Consider the following 22,407-nt stretch of genomic DNA (forward strand, 5'->3'; position numbering starts at 1 on the left):
GGAGGTTAGAGAATTATTTTCGAAGCACAATAAGCAAAAAAAGGAAAATATTTTTATTTTTAGCTGTACTTGCAAAAGAGCACGACACTGGGCACTGATAGGTTAGTAACAAGATTGTCTGAAAAGTATTTTTGAAGATCATTATTTGATTTATTTCTGTTTTCTGTTTTAGAAATAAATGAACTGTAGTGTCAGAAAAAAATTTTTTTTTTTTAAATTCTTTCGGACAATGTTTGTAAGTGAAAAAGGATTTTTAAGATATACGGAGATAAATACAGAAAGCAAATAAAATGCTAAACCTAGTGAAAGTCTAAAATTTGGATATTTGAGCTGAACTTAGGGCTTCTTGATTCCACAACTGCTGCATTTTGAGTCTTAAAAGTTGACTGATGTTTAACAAAGAATAACCAGCAGGTTTGTTTTTTTATGGAATTTGTTTTGCATTAATTTTCTAGCTATCATTTCATTTTGTAGCAATGCTTGTACTTTTGCAATTATGTTTTCACTCATGAACTACTGAGCAACATCAAACAATAAAATTCTCTGAAATTTTGTGGGTGTGTGCGGGCGCTTTTTTTTGGCTTGCTGCTTAATAATTACTGTACAAGGGGGTTAGCCAATGACTTTTATTTTGAAAGGGGTTCACAGGAGGAAAAAACGTTGGGAACTGCTGATCTAGAGCATGATATCCACATCCAGCAGACAAAAGACACCTGCTATCTAGAATGTCTGATATATACTGAATATCTACTCTTGACATAAGAGAAAAATCTAAGAACGTGAAATCATACTTTTCCAGTTTTGTCATGTTCAGCAGCTTTTGGCAGTACTTCTTCTCTTGCAAATTTCCGGGCCATTTGCTGAATTTCTTTCTGCTCCGGACTAAGCTCTATTGAATAAAAAAAATAGAAGTTAATGGCATGTTAAAAATATTTTAGAATGCTAGAATGACAAAAATATTTTAAAGATTATTTTGCCAAATGGCAGTTACATCTATCATTTACAATTACAGTAGTCCCATTTTTTTGGCGAAATCACATATTAGTGAATTTTTGTCAATAATAATGGGGGCTTCAATGCCCCTTCACATTTTAATGTGTGTTACTTAACTTATAACAATTGTAACGAAATTTTTACAGTAAACCCCGATTATCCCCGAGCAGCTTGTCTGCAGGGTGGACTATGAGCGAGTTAATCAACAATCACAAACACGTATTTTCGCAACAAAAATCAAATACCAATTGCTATTTTTTGTCAAAAAATTTTAAATTGAAATACTGTTGTTTTTGTTTTATTTATTTTTTGCAATCAACTTGCTAAAGGCAAAGAAGCTGGTTTAAGCAAAGTGAATGAATATGCTACTATATTCATTACTTTTATGATTAATGGTAAAGTCAATGGGTACGAGGAGGACTCTGATAATAAAAGGAATAAGAAGCAGGTTAAAAAGCATAAGGTGTCAAAAACTCTACTCCCGAGTCGTAGGGACTGATTTAATGTGTCTGGCATAGATCGTGGCACTCCAAGGATATTTTTCCTGGCCTCAGGAAAGACCGCCACGGTGGAGGGCTTTTTAATTGTCATCAACGACGCTATGTCTGCCACCGAAATTAAAGTTAACCTCCCAGTAATATTGAAGTCATGGGGATCTATCTTAGTGCTCGTTTAAAAAAACATTTGAATTTTCAATATTTACTCTCCAGAAAGAACACAAATTGGTTGAACCAAATCATGAATTATCTTTCAAAAAAAGAAACCTACGAGTTTGCCAAAATCAAAACCAACCAACTTCCAAGTTATCCAGATACTGCAATTTATTTTTGTTTTTAAACTGTTACTTCAAAATTGAAATAGATGCTGAACAATTCAACATGTTCATGGCTGCATTTAATCAGCAACAACAAGCGATGATATCAAATTGAAAAAAAAAACATTTTAAAGAACATTGTAATACTTCAGTGAATGTATCTCCTTTTGAAAACTTTGATTCTAAACGTGAAAAATTTTCTTGTTACTTGGAACAACTTGACAATTACTGCATCATGAAGGGTGTTACTGATAGTGAAAAAATTGAGCAACTTCTATGCGTGTCGCTACACTATAATATTTTGGCAGCTTGCCTAGGAGCAGAAAAATCAGTCAAGCAACTTTCATATGAAAATTTAATGAAAGCATTCAAACAGAAGTTGATGCCTAAGAAAAATGTAGTTGTCTCTCAATGTTACTTTTTTAATATTTATCAAGAAGAATGCCAGTAAATTTCCAAATTTGTAGCTGAGCTACAGCGTGATTTAGTTGAATGTGAATTCACTGTCAAATGCAAATATGATAAAACAGTCTCCATTGTCGATGTTTTCTTGCGTGCACAATTCATTCATGGGTTACCTGATTATTGGTTATGAGAACAAATTTTACAGTCCGAAATAACGACTTTTGATGATACAGTGAAGCACTGTTTATACGTTTCTCTTTTATACGTTTTTATCAATTATACGTTTTTTACAATGGTGGCTGCAGAGTCTAATACACATTAACGTACACCTATTATACATTATATCATATGCTTTTTTCATACAGTCCCTTCAAAAACGTATAAACGGTGCTTCACTGTATTTTATCAAAAGCTATTTCTGTAGAAGGATCGAAAATTGAAAATAAAGAACTCAGTCTTATACAAGTGAGACCAATAAAGTTTCCAGGTTTTCTCATGTCAAAAACATTGTTCTAATTCAGATCTAGCTTCCAACCAGAAAGGGGCCAGAAGCCCTACTACAGAGCACTCGATAGAGATAATCTTTGTGTTAACAAATATTTGGCTCTTGCCCCTCCAGCGCACGAGAAAAAAAAGCCAGTTTATTTCAATTTTAAATTTATCCCCGGTGGTCTGGTTGTGGCTGGGTAATTCGAAAAACAGAATTTAACGACATACATTTTTTCTAGCTGCATGCCTTTATTTAATTCACTAATGCAATACTTCTTTATATTTAGTATGCAAATATTAAGTGTGATGCAACTCGTAACCTGACAAACTGAAATGAAGGAAACTCGTGGAGGTTTTTTTAACTGTTTTGCCTGTTTGAGATGGCTGTTCGCGGTTGTGTTTCGCGTGGACCGAGAAATGTGTCTCCAGTCAACCATGTTACAACATTTGAAGGATAGTTACTATGCAAATAATTGAAGGATGTTTCCTGGGCCCCAGGGGCCTTAAAGAAAATATTACTAATGAAAAGAATTAGAAATTTTGTGTAACTGGACTTAAGATATTCAATTAGTGCTGACATGAACGTCTTCAAGTTTATAAGTATTTGTTTTTGTTTCTATTCAAGGATGCAGTTTGTAATTTACAAATGCTTAAGAGTTTTCTGCATATAACAATAAACTCTAATATTTGTTGCATGTCCGTATTTTATCCGACTCTCAAAATCAAATTAAGTTTTGCATGCATTTAACGCAGAAAAGATATCCATTCCTCATTAGCTATTTGCCAACACTTTGCATTCGATGTGACAGAAATAAAAGTTAAAGGCAGAACAAACAAAATTTAAAATGTGATTCATTAAAAGAATTGGGTATATTACTAAGGTCCGTATTTCATCTCTCATTTAAATCCCAGTTCTAATCCTTCTCTGCATGCCGTTATGCCTGAAACTTATGATAAAAATATGACATTAGGTGTTAAATCCATATATGGTTCTTCAACGCAATTCTCATGATTATGAGAAGAACATTGTCCCTGTTCACCTCAACAAAAAATTGCAATGCTTTGAAGTTGATTCAGGAAAAATATTTTTTGTTGTCAGCCTCTAGAAAACTCAAATATCATTTTCCGCACATATTCTGGAAAAGTTATTCAATCCAAAGGGAAAGTACAAGTAAATGTAGCATTCTAAGGCAAAAATATTTTCGGCAAACTTCATATTGATCCAGTGGGATGTGCTGCTCTTCTTGGACGTCAATGAATTCAAGGGTTAAGAATTGACCTTCAACAGATAGACGCTGAAGCAAAAACTTTTATTGATTTATCACCAGTGCATCAAGTCGGTACTCTCAACTCACTTTTGGATAAATTTGCACCACTTGTTGGAAGAAATGGTTGTGATTCCAAATTTAAAGGTTTTGCTTCAACTTCGAGTAAAACCTGTTTTTTTATAAGGGTGACATTCTTTAGGACCTTTGAGATCACGACAACAAAGAGTAAGATTCTCTTGAAGCAGATGGAATAACCTCCGTAATTCCTGCAAGATACTGAGGGTCACCATTGGTGGTAATTCCAAAACCAAATGGCAGTGTCTGGTAATGTGTTGACTACAAATGTAGTGTTAATGAATGCCTAATTCAATCGAATCATTCAGTATGAAGAATAGATAATGTACTCTATAGTCTTTGTAATTCCAGATACTGCTGTAAATTGGATTTTTTCAAAGCTTACCTCCATCTTTCTGTCGATCAGGAAAGTAGCATTATACAAACCATCTCAACGCATCGCGAAACGTATCGCAAGCACAAAGCTCAGTTTCGGGATAAAGACAACTCCTTTAGAATTCAATCCCATTCTTTCTCAAATGCTCAAGGGTTTACCAAAAACAGAATCCTAGTTTGATGATATCATTATACATGGAGAAACACTTGCAGAATGTACTCAAAATTCGGAACATTGTTTCAAAGACTTCACGATTTTTACCTGCACATTAATAAACAAAAGTGTTTATTTTTTAAGACAAAACCGAATATCTTGGGCATGTTATTGGATAAAACACATATCTTATTCCTTCTTTACATTTATAGGGGATTTAATGTCCACCATAGTGTTCTAGACAGTCAAGACAATTCGAAGGACGCTGGATTTTTTTAAGAATGAATACTAGCTCATAATATGTTCCTGCTCAATATCCCCACCCATGTGGCTGATTTTCAGAATCCTAATCTCCTGGACCTTACTAATGTATCATTTGAACTTTTTAATTTGAAGTTACTTTTGAAGTCTATCCTGATCCCCGTGGCAGTGATCATCTCCCTGTGAAAGTCATGTTTTCTGGTGTACAGTATGGCAATAGATGAAAAACTGTTTGGGGTTTGAAAGAAGTAAATTTAAATCATAATTTACACACTATGATGGAGCATGAGTACTTGATTCATTTTACCATTATTATGGCAAAAGGTCTAGAGAATTACAGCAGAACGGTTAAGATCAGTCAGAATAAAGGGAGTCTGTGGTGGGATAGTATCTGCAGTTTGTTGCTTAGGTATAAAAGAAAGTACTTTCGTATTGTCAAAAGATTATGGATAGAAATGTGTGGCTAAATTATAAGAGGAATGCATTGAAGTCAAAAAGGTATGCAACAAACTTAGAGAAAAATCTGGAAAAAAAAAAACTATTTAAATAGCAGAAAATACAACTCGATTTTTATAATCCTTAAAAAATTGAAGAATTGGTGATGAATTGGTACTGATAGTCCAGACTCAAAATTTTTCCTCTCCTCTACCACTAGGGAATTTTTTCCCCTTCAGCTCAAACCAATGCTTTTGCTATACCTATGTCCTTCCAGAGATTGATAGTTAAGGAGTTCATTTCTTTTGATTTTAGAGGCCAATAGTGAAATTAACAAACCCTTAACCATCAAAGAACTTCAAGATGAGGTCTACCGTAATCAGGAAGACTTCTCCAGGACCAGATAACATTTCTGCTAAAGCATTCAAAAGTATTAATTTCATCAATTTATCTAAGCTTTTAAATATTTTGAACAAATTGTGGTTAAACGGAGACAAACCTGATGCATTTAAACAAGTGCAGCGCTTATTATCCCTAATCATACAATTGGTAAAGTGCGTGACATCAATTTCGACAGCCCAATTTCTTTAATTTCTGTAATTTTGAAAACGATGGTGAGAATGATTTTAAATAGGCTTGTTACATTTGTTGTGTGTTTAAAGTCAAAGATATTCTTTGATAATTGTAAGGTCGACATTATATTTTTTACGTATGTTGGCCCTTCATATGCTGGTAACTTGTCTTGATGAGGAGCAGAGGGAAATGAGGGTGTTGGCACTTTTGGCATGGTTTGTTCTACTGCGGGGGAAGTGAATTAGTGAGGAACTTGTCTGGGTTCCGGGAGAAGTTTTTGAATGAGAGAGATTAATGGGAAGGAGAAAGAGAAAAATGGATGAAAAGTTTTACTATGATTCTCATGTCTCTTCTGAAAAAGAAGGTAAGACATTACTTACATTAGTATTTGTATTCAAAAATGTGCCTTACATTCTAGTTGGATTGGAATACCTAAGTAATCTTAGTGGGCTAAATGCCAGTAATAGTAATGGATTTAAATTTGATACATGAAAAAATAACTTAAATGTTGATAGTAATGCCCATATTTCATTCTGCTGAACCTCAATACCATCACGGAGTGTATTTATTGATCATGATATTTATATAAAATTTCTTCACCCAGTGACACATCTAAGAGCATAATTTTGCATTGAGGCTGCTTAACCACTCAAGCGGCAGCGACGTAATATTACGTTCGAAGCGTTCGGCTTTCCTGCAGAACACCAGCAGTTTTTCCCCTCGCGGGAAGTGAAGTGTGAAGGAATTGACGAACAGTAGGGGCGTTAAAGGCATCTACCGCTCCTTTGTCCACCCTCCGTGTCAATTTCTCCCCAGTCAGGAATCACTTGAGCATGATTTTCAACTGTCATGTTTCTTTTGAAATACTTATACAATGTGGAATTTATAGTTTTTTATGCTTGCAAAATTGTGAATAAAAGTAAATAAACATTTTACAATTACTTATATAAAGAGTTCAATGGACCGAAAGTTTTATTCGTAGTAACGGAAATGTAGCTGCAATGGAGTTCAAGCAATGTAATAGCATTTTTCACGAAACTAAACCCTTATTTTGTTGCATTGGTTTTCGCTTATGAGGTATTACGTTTTTGAGCAATAAAAAGTTTGAAAGCTTGACGATATCAAATTTACAGTTATATATATGATTAGAAATGATTTTATTATTTTTAATGTTTTGAAGCTCAAATTTAGATTAAAAAAATCAGAACCTATGATTTCTTCTCAATATTTATGCACTTTAAAACCGTGAAGAATATTCCGAAACGTTCAAACAAAATAATGCTCAACTAATGTGCTTAAATTCTGGCAGTAACATATCAAGAAAAAAAAAGCACAACAGTTTCCCGCTAAAAGTCAGTAACCCTTTCCGAAATTAACATGGAATCTTTCTGAAGTATTCAGAAACCTTCTCAATAGAAGACAATGACGTTTTTGGAAGAAATCAGGTACTCTCTAAGAAAACTTATTTATGTTAGCTTGTTAGCTCCCTGATTTATCCCCTCAATCTGGATAAATCGTATAGTTGAGCTTAAGGCTCAATAATCAAGCTCAATAAGAACTTAATAAAAACGCTGAGTATATTTTGATACTGGTAGCTAAAGATATTTTTTTCAAAACAGCAAGAAGCTTGCATTCCTGCAACTTGAAGCAATTCTGGAAACCTTTTCGCCGAACAACTTGATTTTCGCAGAAAACTGGTGGAAACCCGTTAAATTCTAAAATGTTGCTCGGAAATAACCTGTGACGTTCAGGAATTTTCTTACAATGAAGAAGCTATTTCCACTTTTCTCCTCTCTTCATAGGTGCTTTAAATTATAGCATTTGCTCTGGCGCGTTGAAAAGTAGACTAGTGCGTAATAATAAAAAAAAAATTGGTGTTTTTGGACAAAGAACCAAAATTTGAGTTGTTTCTTAAGTTTTCGTGGGAAGGGGATGTAAAATCTTTTAGATGATGCCTCAATTGATTTGATAAAGTATTGAGGAAGTTATGGCGTTCCCACCGAAAAGAAAAAAGCGTTTGAGAAACATTGTATATGATAATGATAATAATAATAATAATATAAACAATTTTAGTAAAAATATTGGAGAAATTCAGGTTTCAAGTTATACTAATTTTCAAATTAATTGCACTTATAATGCAATGTGTTCAAAAAGTAAAACAAAATTATATTTTATATTATGATAATTAGTTCGTTTTTTGGCGGAAACTAATATTGTAGAGTTAAAGCTTGCAAACTTTTTTCCTAAATAATAAAATTTTAAAGACATGCTAATATTATGTACCTTTTATTCGCCACCTCGCCCCAATTGCGTAGACTGACTTAACGCCCGTATTGAGGTAGAAAAAAGTATCAAGTTGAGCATTTTTGGGGGGGGGAGGGGGGGAAGGCTTTGGTTTCGCGTCAGCGACGCACTCATGTTTAACCCCAAACGTACGCGATTTTCAAGGGACTGAAAAAAGTTATCGTTAATATAATTCAAGGATATCGTTAAACCGAGGAGCATGGATTTTCAATGCAGTCGAATCCGGACCAGTGAAATTCGTCGTTAAATTGGGGAAATCTTAAATCGAAGTTATACTGTACTTCAATACAGATAATAAAAAGATGCTTCAGTTGCATAAATGTGTACTAAAATGTGGTTCAAATGGGATCCGGTGTACTGGAAGTAAACTAAAATATGTTCCGAATTATGTTATGTTACAAAGAAAATGCAACCATTGTGTTCTGCTCAAGATATTCGCTTAGTTAAAACTTGGAAACTCATTTGAACAGAGATTGGAAGCACATTTGAGAATAGATTGGGGACAAATTTGAGAACAGATTTTGAGCACATCTTGGCGCACTTGTGAGATCATCCCTTTCTTTGTCACTACTGGGGGGGGGGAGCCAGATGATAGAAAAGTATTTAATGCCACATTTAAATACTAATCGTAATGGAAGTACATTTGTATCAGAGATTGGCGGTGAGCTATAAGTAAATGTAAAAAAAAATCATAATTTTTTAAACCAGCTGCAAAACAAAAAAGTATATGATAGAATATAATATAATGACCGTTGATGCGTTTTTCAAGCGACTGATATGGAATGATGCATAAATGATTTTTTTTTTCTCTACAGACAATAGTTTTCGAAACAGAGACTTATCCAAAAGTTGGATAAGTCTCTGTCTCGCTATTTTTTCTTTTGCTACGGCGGCCTTCATGTAAAATTAATTTAATTTTTTAAATTTATTTTTTAATGAAAATACTTCACATATCCGAAACAGATCAATTTTTAGGTCGATAAAAGAGGGTGAAAGATAATAACAATCAGGGGCGCCGACTTGCAAAAATTATTGGGGGGGGGGACTTCACCGGGGGTTTAGGGGATTATGGAATCTCTCGGAGGTCCCCCCACCCCAAATAAAGATTTTTGTACCTTGAAAATGCCATATTTTCTGGTGTGCATAATTTTAACAAACAAACAGTATGTTACATGGCGTTTTCGAAGTAAAGCAATCTAAAAATTGGTTTACAAATTTTCTGGTTCAACTAAATCATGTCATTCTTCTTAGTAAGATATTTTTTGTTCTATTTTATGGGGAGCCGTGCAGTGCCGTAGCTAGGCATTGATATAAGGTAGGACACTTGACTTGAATGGAAAGGCACTCCCAGAGACGCCGACTTAAAAAAAAATATATGTGGGGGGGGGGGGGGGGGGTTGCCACGGGAAATTTTCTAAATTTTAGATGAAAAATAGTGACTTTTAAAGTCATATAATCAACATTACAACCCCGAAAACTCGACGAGCCTGACACATATTTTTTGGCTTTGCAAAAAGAATAAATAAATACAAACACGCACAGTATTTTCGTAAAAAGGTAATTTAATTTACGCATGTCTTTTAAGACCAGTTGTTTTTTCATTAGTGATATCGGCTAGCTAACGTATTCAAGTGTAAACACAGTCTCTCAATGTCTAGGTCCTTTTTGAAAAACTCAGTTGATTTTTCAAAATTTGTTTCATCTCTGTTTAATAAAAGCAAGCACTCTTGTTCAACTGCAATGACCTGTGTGAATCCAGTTGATGTAAACCGCACAATAATGCACGATTGCACCATTTCACAAACCTCAATATAAAATGCATTGTAGCACTCCTTTGAGATTTTGGGATGAGTTTAGAAAGCATAATATAATTAATAATTTTCTTGATTTATTGAGGGGGCTCTGCCCTTCAAAAATATTTTTGAGGGGGCTCGGGCCCCCTCAGGCCCCATGGAGTCGGCGCCACTGATAACAATGTTAAAAATACACAAATAAATCAAGTATAATCTATGAGCTTCAGATGATAGTTCAGAGCAAAGCATATTTTTAGTTTATTAAGTGATTCATCTTGGAGAACTCATTTAATGAACAAGTTCAGATAATTTTATGAAATTTTGTTAAAAGCGTTGAAGAAAATAAGCAAAAGAAAGAAATAAGTGAAAGTGTAAAAATCATTCTTGTACATGTACACTCACAAAAGCAGTTTGTCTACTTTCTATCTCTTGAGTACTGAAGCACTTGTGTAAGCCCCCTGAATTTGACTGACAGCAGGGCGGAGAAGATAGATAACGTGACGTATGTTGCTTTTAGAATCCATTTCCAGTTTCATTGCATTCGTGAGGAAATTTCTCTGACTGTTCAACACGTTTCTTATTAAGAGTACAAGTTTCGCTGAAAGCATATTTGATTGTTATTATCCAGTATGGATGACTCTTTTGACAGCTGCGACTCAGATTGGAATCTACCTTCTGATGTCTTTATTAGTGATTCCTCTGAAGACGAAGAAATTGATTTAGAAGATGTCCGTATATGGTGCAAAATCGACATTGAGAACCCACCACCACCTCATCCGAGATTCCCTTTTACCAACATTCCAGGACTTACATTTCATGTTCAAGATCCAAGTGACCCCTTAGAATTTTTTCGGAGATTTTTCGATGATGAAATTTTGAAGTTCATCGTTGATGAAACGAATAGTTTTGCCGATGAATATTTTTTGACGAATGATGTCACTCCTCACTCAAGAAGCTTGCAATGGCGCGAGACAACGATAGAAGAATTGCTAGTTTTCTTTGCATTAATCATTTTGCAAGGAATAATCAAGAAACCTCAGAAAAAAATGTATTGGACGAAAACTGAAGTTTTAGAAACGCCATTTTTTGGAAAAATTATGACCGAAAAACGATTTAGTTTACTAATGAAGTTTCTTCATTTTGAAGACAAAAATACAGAAAATGAAGAGCAGGTCAAATTGAAAAAGATATGGCCTGTAGTTCAGATGTTGACGACAAGATTTTGTTCAAGCTATAGTCTTGAACGTGATATATGCATCGATGAGTCATTACTGTTATTTAAAGGTAGATTGGCTTGGAAGCAACCAACAAAAAGAGCTAGATTTGGGGTCAAGTTTTTTGTTATTTGTGAATCCGCATCTGGCTATGCATCAAACCTAATTATATACACAGGCAAAGACACAGAATTCAACCTAAAATTTGCAGAATACAATGTGGCAACAAGATGCGTTTTGAGTCTTATTGAAGAGCACTTAAACAAAGGACATTGCTTAATCACTGACAATTTTTACACTTCCCCAGAATTGGCAGAAATACTGATAAAGCACAAGACCGACACATACGGCACGATGAAGACTAATAGGAAGGACCTTCCAAAAGAAATACGTGATAAGAATTCCAAGGAAGAAAATATAACAGCATTTCACAGAGGAAAAATTATGGTGATGAAGTGGCAAGACAAAAAACCGGTTACCATGCTTAGTACGGTTCATGCTGTTAAATTTCAAGAATTTGAAAAACGAAACAAAACAGTTAAAAAACCAGAAGCTGTACTGGACTATAACATCACTATGGGTGGCGTCTATAGGATGGATGCATGCATATCAAATTATGGAGCTAAGCGTTCGCGCCAAAATTATAAATAAGTATTATAAGAAAATATTTTGACATTTTCTGGATTTATCTGTATGGAATGCTTTCGTGTTATATAAGAAGTCTGGAGGCGTTGAAAATCATCTTCATTTTAGAAAAAGGTTGGTTGAACGAATCATTGAAGAATATGGAAAGCTGACAGAAAACAAAAATACAAAAACAAAGCTCCAAATTAATAGCCCTACCAGATTCATGGGGAATCATTTTCCATCTTATATACCACCGACACAGAAGAAAAAAGATCCATCCAGAAGATGCGTTGTTTGCTCTAGTAAAACCAATGATAATGGAAAGAGAATTCGTCGTGAAACCCGGTATTTCTGCGATGTCTGTGACGTTGGACTTTGCGCAGCGCCTTGCTTTAGGATTTACCACACCAAGGAATAACTGACTTTTACAAGAATATCGTTTTTCAAGGCGTGCTTATGGATGTGACCCAAGAAAAAGCGTGCAGGTGGATGCGACCCCCAGAAAAAAAGCGTGCTCCTGGATGCGACCCAAAAAAAGGCGTGCAGGTGGATGCGACCCCCAGAAAAAAAGTGTGCTTATGGATGCGACCCAGGAAAAAAGTGTGCTTATGGATGCGACCCAAGAAAAAGCGTGCATACCTATTAAATAAAATATAATTTGAAAACAATTTTCTTTATTGATGCCCATTAACCGCATTATCCGCCCTTTCATGTATAAATAACATCACTATTGTTATAAGTTTAAAAACTAAAAATCATTGAAGAATGTTTAATGCAGTACATTTATATAGCTTCATTTTAAATCTGAAAAAGTTTTTAAAAAAACTAAACTTAATGTAATGTAATGTAACTTTCAATAGAATACATTGCAAATAAACTTTTTATTGATTGTTGAATGAATTCCGGATCCAAGGGAAGGGATCAATACACAAATTTTAAAATCAAACATACATTTCTGTTATAATGTATCAAAAGGTACAATTTTGAATAAAAAAAAATATCAAATTGCAAAAGAAAATTTGCAACATAATTTGCTTATGGCCGAGGTGGACGAATCACAGCTCAACCGCCATTTAGCCGGGACACAAGTACATTTCACTGGCGTGGTAACCAATTTTAGATACCAATGTGAAGGAAATGCCGGCTTATATGAGATATTTACTGCATCCAGTTTTGTTATAACTATTCTAGACTGACGATCCCAAATAGGGTGAATTTACAACTACTGAATGCGGCAAAGTTTGATAATATACTTATAACTCTTCCTAAGCTCTGACTAAGAGATGATAACTTGTACATTTACACACACATATATCGCATATTTATTTCTATATGTGTGTTTGAAAACTTGTAACGCATCATCCAAAGCAGAGGATTTATTGTCCTTTAGATTGTACACATATTATCATTTGTCTGATTTCCTGATGGGAATTGTATCTTTAACTGGAGTTTTGAGTCTGATGATAACATGTCTGTGAGCTTTTTAAAATCGGTTCATTTGCTATTATTTTACAAGACGGAAAGGTATCACAGAAACATTAGAACCTGTTCGGGGAAACCCAAATTTATTTTAATATTTTATTCAAAATCTATTTTATTTTTCTTCATCTTCTTCAGAAGTTAGCGCAGTGGTGGTGCCCAGCCTACGGCAAGGGCGGATTTCAGGGAGATGGTCATGGGGGTATGACCCTCCCCCCCCCTAAACCATCGACACTATTATCCATTCATCATTATTTTACGTGATCATAATTTAATAATTGCATACGAGTTAGATGGACGAATGTAGCATATCATGAAAATATATCAATACTCATTGTGTTCAGATGCTTCATGAATAAAGTTGTCATCTGTAATAATTTTTAGTCTATTAATTATTTGTTTAAGTAAATACTTGAAATAATTCTTCCTTTCATTGCTTCTGATATTAATTTAAAAAAAAATGTGCAGCTCTAAGTGCCATGTTCTTTGCCGATTCGATACATTTTATTGACACACAAACAGTGTCAGAAATTTTTCGTAACCAAAACTGAATATTTTTCAGCATGATTACCCCTCCCCCCTAAAATGCTTGTCTGCATCCTCCCTTGATCTACGGCCCGTGAAGTATATGTGCTCTGTAAAAAGAAATGTGTAAGGTTACCTGTATTAATAGGTGTAACGTTACAAGAATTATGTTTTTGGTTTGGAAGGTTGTCGTAACATAAAGGCATAATCATAAGCAGACTATTCATTATTTATGAGAGTGTAAATATATCTTATTAATATATCCCTGGGCTTTTACAAAGATCTTAAATGAGGAATATAAAAAATATGAAATTCATTTATAAATTAATTAGTTGGTTAAGAACCAACAAATTTTAAGAGAAAATATTTTTTTTGCTCTTGTGAAATTAGTATAGAAATAATTCTGTTCTAAAGGAGACAGCTTTTTTCTTTAGCATTTTTTCTATAGCATTCTTGGTGAAGGGTGGGATGTAGGATCTTTCGAGAAAACATGAAAAGCACCTTGTTGCACTCGATGTTGAAATCGATAAGGAATTCAGTTTCTACTTATTCTAGTTTGAAAGAAAGGCATGAGTAGAAAGAGCGAGCACATTTACAATGCACAATAGCTCTTATCAATGGGGGGTCGTTCCTGGGGGATCTTCTACCTCACGTGTGTTTAGCAGGAGACCTTGTCTCAATGGTCTAAAGTCATTTCTAACTGGTTTGTACTTTCAAATACATATGACACAGAGACCTAAATTTATTGAACAAAGTGATAGAAAACTATTGTGATTGACCGATAATTGTGAATGGTTTTTGATGTTTTCAAGGCAAATCATTAATTTGAAAAAAATTAATTTTTTGGCTAGGCAACGAATGATAAGGGGTCGTTCTCAAACTGGCAAAACTTTCCTCTTATCGTGCAAAATGATTCATAATAAAAACGGATTATTTGCGAACGATCCCTCACGCTTCGTCGCCTATCCAAGAATTCGGCTTATTAGATCGCTGACAACTTTTCAAATTTTAAAGATATCGAGTAGAATTTTTTCAATAGTTGAAGGATCTATCTGGAATTTGGATTATGAAAGTTATAATTTTCTTATAGTTCGCGCATGCACAGTGAAAAAATAATTGCTTTAAACGTTCATATTTCATCAAATTTTCAATACTTTTACTTCAAATTTTATTACTATATTTCTCAAGTATGCTGTGAAATATTCTGAAAGTTTAGTAACCTTTGACGGAAAACTGCGTGTTATGAGCCGAAAACCATCAAAAACAATTTGTATTTTTCAAAGAAATGCTTATATCTCCGTAGTTTTAAGTGATATTTTCACCAAAATATAAAAATAAATTCTACATAGTTCTTTAACTTATTTCTGAAAGTTGTAGCGTATTCTATGCTATTTACAGTAAAAGAAGATCAAAAACCTTTTTTTGTTTCCTCATGTTGTTGCTAGTCCCCTAACTGAATAGACTTATTTTTTATTGGAAAATGATAACTGGAGTATACTTTTTATTTGAAAAAAATTACACAAAATTAGCTTCTCATTTCTGGAGAAATCCGTAAAACTGAATTTTTCAAAGTTTCCTAATACCAAATTACTAATTTTAGTCATATAGTGTATGCACGTGTCGAAGTGTTGATGTGTAATATTATACACACATTGTGTTGAAAAGCATAGTAACACGATGTTGTTTCAGAAGAACGAAGCCAAGCGTTTAGGTATCTGTTTTCAATGCTTTTCAAATTCCTTCTCTGTACACTTTTCTACAACTGACCGTCGAACACGCCCAGGAATGGGGAGCATTGGAAGTCACTCGTGCGAACTAAAAGGCAGGCGTGGTCGAAGATAATCTTGAGACTTTCCAGGGGGAGAAGCAGAGTTCCAATATGTGCTGCAGTGAAACTAACGTGCGAAAACCTGCTGCAATATGGCTACAATTTTTCCTTGAATTAGAGCCGCCAAAGTGGTTAAAAGGATAATTAGCTCTGTGTACAATTTATCTAATGTTTTGAAAGAGACTCAAAAAATATTCAGAAGTCCTCAGGGCATACTTGCCAATCTTCGAAGGAATGAAAACCGGAGATTCCACTAGAGGTATATAGATGATTCACCAGCGACATATCTTCACAACAGAATTTTTACTTTCTTCTATATCTAATATATAGAAGAAAGTATTGGATTCGTGCAAATTTTCGAATTTCGAATTTTGACAGATTCGAACGTTTTGAGGTGTGCTGAGTCCATTTCGACTATTTTTGGAAAATGTCTGTCTGTCTGTGTGTATGTGTGTGTGTGTGTGTGTATGTGTGTGTATGTGTGTCACGTCTGTGTGTGACCAGTTTTTTGTGGCCGCTCTACAGCAAAAACTACCGCATGAAATCGAACGAAATTTGGTACACATATGTGCCCCTATGTGAACTTGTGCCCATTGGTTTTTGGCGCGAATTCCTCCAAGGGGGGTGGAGCAATGGGACGTTTTTTGAGTTTTGCTCGATTACTATTCCCCAGGAAGTAACTGGCGGAATCAGACAAAATTTGATCCATATGTTGTCCCTAACAAATACAGATCCTGATTCAATTTTGGTGTCAATAGCTCAAACGGGGGTTGAGCTATAGAACGTTTTTTGCCGTCAATTGTGACTGCTGTATCTCAATAAATAATGAACGTAATCTAACAAAAATTTATCGACAAGTAGCCCTTAGAGGGTATAAGAAATGATTCTATTTTGTTGTCAATAGCTAAAAAGGGGGTGGCGCAATCGAATGTTCTTTTTTTTCCATTGTGAGTGCCATATCTCAAGAAGTAATGCTACGTTCTGGATGAAATTTGGAATAAATATGAATCCATATGTAAACAGGCGTTGGTTTAATTTTTGCGCCAATCGCTCCAGGGGGGGGGCTGATTTTTTTATTTTATTTATGTGAATAAAAATAGCTTTTTAATTGCAACAATAAGAAAGATAAATCGTAACAGACTGTCGTCTGCGTTCAGCTCGTGCTTTTAATTGCATGGAAATGATCCGAAATATTATTTCAATGATTTAAAACTTTTAACTGTTGCCATCTTGAGTCTGCTAACAGATAAATGTTTGTAATTATTTTCAGCAAGGCTTTAAAAATAATTTTCAATTTTCATTCTTTGCTTTGCTTTTGAGATAAATCAGGAATTGGGATGGTCATCAAGTTTTGACATGTGTAATTTTGTTTTCGTTGGGAATATTGCTTCCTCGTTAGGCATGAGGAGGGATCAGAATTATAAGAAAGATATAGAAGAAAGTTTCGTGATGGCCACAACATACTAGTTATATTATGCTTTTAAATAATATGATACTAAATTTAAAGTGAAATGGCCAGAATGGTATTGCATTTCTCAGATTGAGGTAGACATTTGTCAATACTCTTTACTAGCTTCCACAGTTTGGAGTCGGGGGTTCTAGAGTCAAGAGTAACACACAACTCGCTCCATTTCTGCCTCTTGAAAAGGGCATACTTGCGTTTAATCTGTGCATTGAGTTTATTTAATTCAAACCTGTTAGATTCTGTATTATTGACAGACAATATATTTGACAATTCTTCTCTCTTTTCCAAAAGGGATTTCAGAGTAACATGATTGTGAGCGAAAAATGGGGTGTACTTTGAGACTTTACCCCGAGGAACCGATTGCTTTGCTGCATTAATTACTAATTTTACAAAGTTGGTCCAATTTTCATTGTTGTTATCAGATAAGGGAGTATTTTCCACTCCAGAGTTTGTGAGACTTTCGTACTTCTTCCAATCCGCTTTTCTAAAATTCCAGTGTTTCCTTTTATCTGTAAGTGCCTTTTGTTTTATGCCCACTTCAATAAGGATAGGATTGTGATCGCTTCCTATACTGCTTAAAACAGTCCATCTGCAGTACTACATTTGGTCAACAAGAGTCGCAAGAGACTGAACATCCTTAAGTACATCTGTGGTAGAAATTGGGGTGCTGATGCAAAAACACTCAGGGCAACATATATTGCTCTTATTAGACCTATCCTAGAGTATGGGTCCCCAGTATACTTCAGTGCCTCTTTAACGAATCTCTCCAAATTAGAGAGGGTTCAGTTATGTGCAGCTCATATCATAACAGGTTTGAAAAGCAGCTGCCTGAACGACATTGTACTCTATGAGGCAAATCTTCCACCACTTGGTCTTGAAAGAAACTCAAACTTGGTTAAACATTTTAACAAATTACGCAGCTATGGAAACCATAATAGAATATCAGAATATTTGTGTAATTGGATAAATAATCAAAGATTAAAGAAATATAGCCCATTTAGTTTGGCTGATAATATGAAGATAATTTCTAAATCAGTAGAGCAGTCCTCTCTAAGACCTTGTGTGAGCCCGATTGTGGGCCTACCCGGAGTTCACTTCCATACTGAACTTATGTCCGTCACTAACAAAAACACAGATGCTCCAGATTATTTAAGACAGTTGGCTCTAGAAGTTATAGATGGCATCCCGAGTGATGCCATTTTGATTTACACAGATGGCAGTAAAGATGAATTGAATAACACTGGGAGTGGTGTCTTTATCGAAAGTCTTTCTGTTCAGCTTTCCAGACGCAACCCGGATAACTGTTCGGTATTCAGAAGTGAATTAATCGCCATAAATGAAAGATTAAATACCATCCTTCACGACACTAAATATGGTGACATTTGGATCCTTACTGATAGTCCAGCTCGATTCAATACCTACAGAGCTGGAGCAGTGTGTGCGACCTTGTGGGTATTCAGATTATCACCCATCTCAAAAATCAAACCAAGGGAAGGGAAGTCCACTTTCAGTGGATTCCCTCTCATGTAAACATCCATGGCAATGAAGCCGCAGACATCTTGGCTAAAAGAGGTTGTTCAGAGTTGCCCAACAAGGACTTCACATTAACTTATAAGGAAATTTTCTCTATGAAGAAACAAGGAGACAGGCAAGTCTGGATCACCCCTCCCATCCATCCCTGGTACTGCAGGAAGACCCCGGGAGGTTCGTTAGATTTCGAGGGTGACAGACATGATCAAACGGCCGTCTCGAGACACATAAGTGGTCATCTGAAGAACATGATTACATGATTTTCGACTCTGTGTGTAAGATCTTCTCTTTGTGCAGCAAATGCAATCTGAAACCGGCATCCCCCGACCACATCCTTGATTGTTTGGGGTTCACTCTGGCAGATGTCTGTGCTAGCCCACTACTGGTGCTTGACTTTGCTAGGGTTCATGGCATCATGAATCTGATCTAGCTGCCGCTGGATCAATGAAGGATTGTAAACAACAACAACAAAGTGAAATAGGGATTTTTGACAGATGTAGGCAAATTGGTAGCAGCAAGAAAAATATAGTGCAAAGGAAAAACCAAATAATAAGGAGTGAATTTGCTTAAAGTTTCATACATTCCCCAGTCTCTACCAAAAAAGTATAGCTACGAAAATTTAATTATTAAAATCCCCCCCCCCCCAAAATCAATATATGGTGAAAATGAAATATAAAATAAGTAGGTATAGGGTAGTACATGTTAAAACAACTTCAAACTTTCAAAATAATTGAAATATTTTCAAGATGCAAAAGGATTGAAATCTGCTGTAATTTTTGGCAAAGCACGTGCTTTGTTGAACATGCAATGTGGAAAGCTGCCAAAAAATTAATATTTACTAAATGACATATTAACAATATTTACTAAATGACATATTACTGGACAAATTCTTATTCTGGTATACTAGAACAGGGCGCCATCTAGTGAGAAGAAATAGTGAATTTTTGCAGGGATAGCAGGACAAGGGGTCATTGTTTTAAGCTATTTAAATCTCAGGCTAACTTGGAAATCAGGAAAAACTACTACTTTAGCAGGGTCGTGGGCACTTGTAATATCTTACCGGAAAAGGCGGGTAATGTGCAAGGGAGTGGATAGCTTTAAGAGGGCCATTGATCTTCATTGGGGACTAATTAATTGACTAGGACCAGCCTAGCTGGGCCCAGAGCCTGTTGCTGGTCGTCACATTTGTATTTGTATTTATTTGTATAAGAAAGTGAAACTTCTTGATGATTGAATGAAACACTGCAAAAACGGGATAAAAGGTAAAAAAAAACGGGAAATCGGGAGATGGAAGCAAAAAACGGGAGTCTCCCGTTAAAAACAGTAGAGTTCGCAAGTATATCAGGGGAATATCCAGAAGTGGTGTGAAACCTGGCATATGGAAAATTTTTTGGGAAGTGTGGCGTAGTGAACTTTTACAACAAATGTCTTGTGCTGTTAGTAATTTAGTTCTCAGGTTCCCCGATAAAACTGGAAGGATGAGATAAGAATTCTTTGAATTTACTTCAACAAAAACCTTATGCTCAAGTACCATTTCAACTATTTATTTTTTAAAAAAATCTTCAAAGTCACTAATGTTTTAAAAGGCTTGGTGTCCAAAAAGTGGGGAGCTAGAACCCATCATCTTTTAAATATAGTGAAGTGCTCGTATTATCGACATAATGTACGATGGATTTAATGACTTCATTGACTCCTCTGTCTCAGACATGGAAAAAATTAAAACTATGTTCCATGCAGTCTGAAGAGTAGGTTTAGGGCTAATCCTGCTTTACTCCTTCCTATCTATGTTCTTTAGAAAAAAAACCAGTCTGATGGCTTGTTCGATTCCACATAGAATGAAAGCAGATTTTTTATATCAAAATAATTGATTAGGGGAATTTCTCAGCAATAAGGAAAATGAAGCTTTCGAGCTGGATCGACTACCTGTGATTTCTGGAAAAATAACTCTGGTAAAAACTTGCCTTATGATTTCAATATTTTCCCCAGTCAATTCATACCTTTCTATTTACCTGTGGCAAAAAATTAAGATATTTCAAAAATACCTTTTGATGATTTATGCTTTCAGAAAAAAAAATCTGATAACTCTGAGGATTAATATGGGTACTTATTGAAAGTTCACTTTAATAGCAACAGTTTTTGGACACAAAAATGATTTGCCCTTGTCACCCCATTACTAAAATACAAGTCGAAAAATCTAAAAATGTTGAGAAAAGTGGCCAATTTTACCCAGTTTTGGTCATAAATAGAAGAATCCTTTCATATTAATTAAGCAAATTAGGTAGTAAAATAAAGTTTTAGCTGAAATATACTTTTTGGGATATTTTGAAACGTCAAACAGAAATGAAAGAAATGATTAAATAAAAAGAACAAACAACTTGGATCTATCCAATTTTAGAAAAATATAATCGGTATTGCATTGATTTGAGAAAAAAAGAAAAACTTTAGCAAATTTGTGTTACATTAAAGAAAAAAAAAACAAATTTATTAATCTGTAATATATTTTTAAAGCTTTGCTCGTAACTTTGCAAAAGTTGGATTTTACATCTCCCAATCATATGTAAGATTTATGGAAACATTTGGGGGAAAACAAGTTAGTTTTTCAAAAAAACCACAGGTTTTTTTTTTTTTAAACTATTGGGTTTAAACCAACAACCCTGTCCTTAAAAACTTGCTTTTCATTCAAAGGCAAATAGGTTAGAGTCATTCGAAATTTACTCGCAGAGTTGATGTGCGGAAAATGATGATTTTTCTTTTGAAAAAAGTAATAAGTGTTTTGAATTGGTGACTTTACTGAGCTTGAATATGATTTATTTGCTCATAAAAAAACTATATTTAACCTTAGTTTGAAAAAAATTAATGGTAGAAAAAAAATATTATAAAAGTTAAAACTGAACTTTTTGGCTGTCCGGAATGAAGTTTCTTCGATACTTGCTGTTCTTGTAGCTATCTAATAATTTTATTACCATATAAAATTGCTTTGGGATAGTAAATCATACTGTTTTTGGTACAACACAGCTTAAATTTATAAGAAAATGTTTTTCAATTATTATATGCAAAAAAAAGTCTGTATGGGGTTTTTGTAACCCCTGTTACTAAGTATATATTTTTTTATTTGTCAAAAGATGTCAAAACCTCATTAAAGCATAGTTAGTAAGTGAAGAAGAAGTCTCAATAGCTATTTTGGAATGTTAGAGGGAAACATAAGCAGTAGTGAAATTTCTTACATTTTTCAGAAGCGGGTGTTTTTTTCTCTCGGTAACTTCTGTTACCAACTTTCAAACACTATTAAAACAGTTTTTATAAATAGGATTGATTGAAATAAGAAATATTTTGTACTACCATCTGATAAATATGTTGTTAAATGAATAAAATAAATTTCTCAAAAATTTAAATTTTTATTCAAAAAATATAATCTTTGTTACCATACAATGGTAACAGAGGTTACAGAAGTTACAGAATGGTAACAGAAGTTGACATTGAGTATTAAATAGTAACAGAAGTTATATAACAGAAGTCGAATTGGTCATTCTGCATTAGCATCATTTTTAGGTACTAAAATTAGAGTAAGAAAATATGTTCCACTTGCGAAAAATTTAAGTGAGATTAGAAAAAAATAATCAGTGAAATCATTTTATTTTAGGAATGATAATAGCTTTACTATAGCATGAAAGAAAGAGACTATTACAAGAAGTAAATTTAAGAAACAGAAACAATTTCTTTGCGATTCCATGAAAAACTTATACAAAAAATATATAAATGAAGGTAACACTATATTGTACTCTTCATTTGTATCCTGCCAA

The 22,407-nt window shown here is 34.4% G+C and overlaps 1 long non-coding RNA gene across 1 annotated transcript in view; it reads right to left on the minus strand.

Moving 5' to 3' along the window:
- Positions 1 to 791: 791 nt before the first annotated feature.
- The window catches only part of LOC129232355 (uncharacterized), a 31,758-nt gene continuing 10,142 nt past the window's right edge, over positions 792 to 22,407 (minus strand). Inside the window, exon 3 of the long non-coding RNA XR_008581341.1 lies at positions 792 to 889. This is a non-coding gene — a long non-coding RNA (uncharacterized LOC129232355). The remainder of the gene's footprint in view (positions 890 to 22,407) is intronic.

This window comes from Uloborus diversus, unplaced genomic scaffold (genome assembly GCF_026930045.1).
Source record: "Uloborus diversus isolate 005 unplaced genomic scaffold, Udiv.v.3.1 scaffold_1194, whole genome shotgun sequence".
NCBI lineage: Eukaryota > Metazoa > Arthropoda > Arachnida > Araneae > Uloboridae > Uloborus > Uloborus diversus.